This window comes from Glycine max, chromosome 4 (genome assembly GCF_000004515.6).
Source record: "Glycine max cultivar Williams 82 chromosome 4, Glycine_max_v4.0, whole genome shotgun sequence".
Classification (NCBI taxonomy): Eukaryota; Viridiplantae; Streptophyta; class Magnoliopsida; order Fabales; family Fabaceae; genus Glycine; species Glycine max.
The window spans coordinates 25625651-25631509 of NC_016091.4; the positions used below are offsets into that span (position 1 = coordinate 25625651).

At 36.9% G+C, this 5859-nt stretch overlaps 1 pseudogene; it reads left to right on the plus strand.

The window, feature by feature from the left end:
* Positions 1 to 471: 471 nt before the first annotated feature.
* LOC102667820 (ABSCISIC ACID-INSENSITIVE 5-like protein 1) lies at positions 472 to 2507 on the plus strand (annotated as a pseudogene).
* Positions 2508 to 5859: the final 3352 nt, after the last annotated feature.

Genomic DNA, 5859 nt, shown 5'->3' on the forward strand with positions numbered 1-5859 from the left:
ACTCCATTAGTTACATGATTCTAGGTCCCATTGGCATGTATGATTTTATATTATAAATATTCTTATGTTTATATTATTGTTTATATACAAGTATGATATATTGTGTTCTGTTATTAATTGATAATTGTCATATTATAACAATGTCAAGGTATGAATGTGAAAATTGTTATTGAGACTTAGTGTTTGAGAATTAAATTTATAGTTATAAGAGATTACATGTTTTTTTTTATTATTTGTAAGATTCGGTCATTACCTTTTGGGAAGGAATGACAATAAACATTCTATTATGTGAATAGGATGAGAGATATTACCATTCGAGATGGAATATCATATTATTGAAAATATTCATGTTTGGGATGAGATACCTATTAATTTAAAATATCCACATCTGGAATGGGATATTAGATACCTCTATCTTGCTTGGGAAAGACAGTGGGACATTATTGCATGGATATGAGTTCATAAACCTTCATGAATATAGGATTTACAGTGGATCCAAGATCCACATTGATTTTGGGAACCAAAGAGTTAAAGTCTAGTGATTCTGAAAAATCACTGTCATTGCATGGATATGAGCTCATAAACCTTAGTGAATATAGAATTCACAGTGGATCCAAGATCTACATTGATTTCAAGAACCAAAGAGTTAAGTCTAGTGATTCTTAAAATCACCGAGTTGCATTGTGATATTTATTTGAATACATAGAGATGTTGACATTTATTTATTAAAATATTTTATTCATTGAGAATGTTATATGAACTAAGTGTGGTTGCTTTAATTATTTGACTAATATTGGAATATTTATATAATATTCTATTTTAAATTCTCTATGGATATCGTGATTGAGTTTTTCGGGTTACCATATCGTCTGAGAACAACACTATTTGTGTACTATTTTAGAATTTTTTTTATTCACTGGGATTATCACTCTCACTAAAAGTATTTTTTTCAGAGCATAAGGAAAAAGTTGTTGAAACTGAAGAGACTTTTAAGATTTAGTTTTTTTTTTAGTCACAGAATAGTATCGGATATGGCTTATTCTATTATACTTTTGGCATTTGTTTTAGATGTCCATATTTAAAAGTAATGATTTTACTTATGTAGTCATACATTTATTTAAACCATTTCAATTTCTAAAATTTTATTTTGTAGGCGTTTTAAAGTATTTTATATTATGAGTTGTTATTGTAACGACAAACTCTACAATGATCTTGTGCATACAATAGGAAGGACTAATCCCCTTGAGATCAAAGATATGCCAACCAATTGTTCCTTTAAAATTCTTGATCAAATCAACCAACTTGGCCTAAAAATTTATGTTAGGCTCTAATAAAATTAACTTAAATATAATTAAGAGCAAGGTTATCAGACTCGCGATTCTACGTAGAATCGTGGAGGCTCCGTAAACTCGACTCGTAAAATCGAATTGTAAACTCGTAAGAGTTTACTCAAATAAAAAAAATATTACCAATGGCAGTTAAAGTCTCTGACTCAAATCATAAACTCGTAATGCTCAAGACTGAGTGAAACAAATGTTGTTTTAAATGTTACCAATGGCAATTAAAGTCTCTGACTCTTTGCAGTTTGCAGTGTTACCATTCCTTCCCTTCTCCTCACTCCCCCTTTCTTTCACTCTGTTGGTGTTCCTTCTTTTCTCTCTGATATTTTTCTAATTCCAATTCTTTCTCTCTGTTTCAGAATTCAGATTCTCCCTTCTGTTTGTGTTCAGGTACCCTTGCTTTTAGTTTTATTTTCCTCTTCCAATTCAGATTCTCCTTTCAAATTTGTATCATACTTTTATTTTCTCTTATTCTTTCTTTAATGTTCTTTTGGGGAAAGGTGGGTTGGTTAAAAATTCATGCAAATTTGTTGAAAATTAGAATCAAGTTATTGATTTGATGCACTTGATTTGATGTAGATTTGTTTCTCAACTAAGCAAACAAAACTCAATACTCTCACTCACCCTTGATGAGTTCTATTGCAAGAATGAAAAGAGCTTAGGATCCATGAACATGGATGAATTCCTTTCTAGCATTTGGAACTCTGATGATAACAACCAAGTTAACCCACCACTACCCACCCTTGATGAAGCTGCAAAGGGTAAAAGTGTAGTAGCAACAGAACCCACCACCATTTCCCAGCCATTATCTCTCCCTCCCCCAATTTGCAAGAAAACTGTAGATGAAATTTGGTCTCAGATCCACAAAAGCCAACCACACTACAATGAAGCTAACAATAGCCTTGCCAAGAATGAGCCACTACTCAAAAGGCAGCAAAAACTTGGGGAAATGACTTTGGAGGATTTCTTAGTAAAAGCTGTGGTGGTACAAGAATCATTATCATTATTCAAGTCTTCATTATTATATCAGAATCAGATTGGTAACATTGCAAGTAATGGACCATTGAGTGCAAGTTATAGGTTCAGCCATTCAGGCATGTAACAGAGACAGGATCTAGTGTGTCTTGTAATGGGCTTGAAACACAAACATGTTGGCACATAATGTGACATCCTAGAATTTCTACCCGGAATTTTGTAAGTGTTACATTTAAATAATTATATATATATATATATATATATATATATATATATATATATATTCTTGGTAGAAGTATGTAAATTGGGGGAAAGATATGCAGGTTAGACTAATTAACGAAGAGTAACCCATAACCGGACGGTTATAGATTAATTCACAATTAATTAGTCTAAAAATTATCTTTTTGTGTGCATATTAAAATTTAACAAAACCAACCTCTAAACCACGCTCAGGGTCTCATTCTGAGCGTTTTGATATATATATTGCCTACTTTCGAAAACGGCCCCCAACGGGTGCAGAGAAACACGAGGAACTGGAACCAGAGAGGCGGAACGCAAACTGAGGCAGGATTTCAGCATCCAAAAAGTTCCAGTTTTTCTCCTTTATGGCTGAGTATGTGGTCGAATCAAAGGAAAAGGTGGGCCCTTTTTGGCTCCAATTAAAATAGGACATGTGGCATTTGCTTTTTGAAAAGAAAATGAAAAAGAAAAGAGAACCCTTTTTTATAAAAAAAGCCAAATCCTCTCTCTTTTTTTCAGAAACTTCTAGCAGCCCCTCTTTCTCCCTCCATGTTGCTTTTTCTTCCTCTTCTTCTCCACCATTGTTGCCTCTCTTGAAGGTCCAAATTCCCCTTCATTTCTACCCCAAATTACAAGGAAAAGCTATTTTCGGAGTCTAGGAGCCTACCTCTACTTCGTGGGGCCTTAAATTTCAGGTAAGGGTGAACTTCTTCTCACTTGAAATCTGTGGGTGTTGGGTTTTTGGGAGCTATAATGGGTAGTTCTACTAGGTTATTGCTTTAGGGTAGTTGTTTGTGAAGGAAATTGTTGAAATTATGCTAAACTTGACATGTTTGATGTAAGCAAAACTACCCATGTTGATTTAGGGTTTAATAATGATGCTTTGAGATATATGTATGCTTAAAATGTAGATAGAAAATTGGTAGAGAGGATGGGGAGAGTTAACTTAGAGTTAAATGTGAGAATGGTAGTGTTTTAGGTGAAAAAGTGTGAGATTTTGAGGGTTAGAAAGCCAAATTTGGGGTTAGTGGAAATTTGAGTGCAAAGTGAGTTGATTCTAGTTTAGAATGTCAATTAGGACTTGTAGGAAAGCTTGATCAGAGCAAATAAGGAAAATGAGTGATAAATGTGAAAGAAAAGAGCAATTTATAGAGTAAATTGAGTGTTGAGAGGTCAAATTTTGAATAGGTGGAAATTTTACCTTAAAATCAGTTTGAGCAAGTCTAATTCAATGTTATAGACTTGGTGAAGATGAGAGTTTTACCCCAAAATCACCCAATTTTCATTTTCACCTTTCAAACCTTGAAAATTCACTAAATTTGATGGGTTTTGGATACCTAGAATTTGCTTTACCTTGGTTTGAAGTTTGTTTTTGGCTTGAACATGATTTATACATAATTTAGGACTTGTAGGATCCAATTTGAGTGGAATTGGATGCATGTAAGCTTGATTTCGAAAATCTGCAGAATTATGCAGCAAAGCTGTCAAATTGTGCAGCAAATTCTGTCATTTATGCAAAAAAAAATAAAAAATGGTTGTGCAGTGCTAGTTTTTGCTGTCACGGGAAAGGCAGTATATCTCGTGTTCTAGACATTCTTTAGCAGATCCCAACGGTCAAGATTTAGATTTCTGTATTAGGAACCCCCAGTTAAATTTTCAAGGCGATCCAATGGTTAACGAATCGGAACATAGAGGATTATGCTGAGGTATGAGGGTAGGAAAAACTCTGTGGAATTTGAATGAATCTTGTGCAAAGATTTCTGCCTCCACTTTGTTTTTCTTTGTTTAAGGTAGTTTCATGACAAATGGAATTGAATTGTTTAGATGTTGTGAAAGTTTGGCGGGGTTGATGGGGACCCGGGCTGAGAGGAACGAGGAGAAGGCTACGTGTGTGCACGTGAGCTAAATTTAAAGGTGGGCAACTGGGGATGGTGTGCTTATGCCTGGCTTGTGGAAATGGGATAGTTGATTTGTGCCATCGCCCAACCGCCACCTAGTACCACATATGACGGGTGTCCCATAATCCAATAAGTTTGGTGTGAGAAAGCATGGAAGAGTCAGTCTTCCTACTTTATTTGTTGACCACAGAGTGGTACTTGGAGATATGTCGCGGGGGTCAGGAGACCTTGGGGACGTCAGGTGGGGTGCTATTGCCCAAAACCAAGCTTGGCCAATCCCGACCCAACCCGGGCATAGTCAGTTAGTGAGAACCTGTGGCGTACCTAAGCAGGTGAGCTCCTGACAGTCAACCAATAAAAGAATAAAAGTCCACGAAGCAAGGAGGCTTGTGTGGCGGATGGCCAGCTATCTAGTTTGTGTTATATCTGAAAAATCCCCTCTGGTAATCGATTACCATTCTTGGGTAATCGATTACAGGGTCTAAAAATTGAAACATGACGTTCAGTAGCCTCTGGTAATCGATTACCAATGTTGTGTAATCGATTACACAGTGTTATATGCTACTGGTAATCGATTACCAATTGTGTGTAATCGATTACACAGTGTCATATGCTACTGGTAATCGATTACCATTTATGTGTAATCGATTACACGGTGTAACTTTCAGGTTCCAATGTGTAAAGGCTGTTGTAATTCATTTTTGGGCACTGGTAATCGATTACATACTGTGGTAATCGATTACCAGAGAGGAAATCCCTTGAAAAAGACATTTTGACTATGCGTAGCTGTTATGGGGCGCATTGTATTGTTACCTGTGTAGTTAGATTTCTTGTGAAAGAGTCTACCCTCTTTCTTTTATCTCTTGTAGATCGCGATGGCAGCGCAGTTGATCCATGATCGCGTTGTGATGGAGTGCCTAGAGGGTGTTTGGGAGACCCTCGAAGGCAATGAGAGGTGCCAATTCCGTGGCACAATTCGACTCACTGCTACTTCACTAGTACATCCAGAGCAACCCGCATGCACACTTCAGTAGCCTGTGGAGTGGATACTACCTACACCTACTCCATATCGACTAGTTGAGCCGGTTCAAGTGATAGAGGTGTCATCCTCTGAAGAGGATCTTGAAGAGGACCCAGAGGAGTTACCTCCTGAACCTGCTGCGGACGCCCCTGACTTCCCAGAGGATGATGAGGACCCACTCCCTGATGTTGATTCTCCAGAGGATATTATGTCAGCATCTGAGGCAGACTCTACAGAGGAGAGTGGCCCTAGAGGGACAATGAATAGTGACGACTCTTCATCATAGCAGACGGCTCCTTAGATTAGGCGTACATACTTTTTGTGGATGGGTGTATCTAGTTAAGACTGCTAGGTTTAGTCTTTTGATTTTTGGGTGGGTAGACCT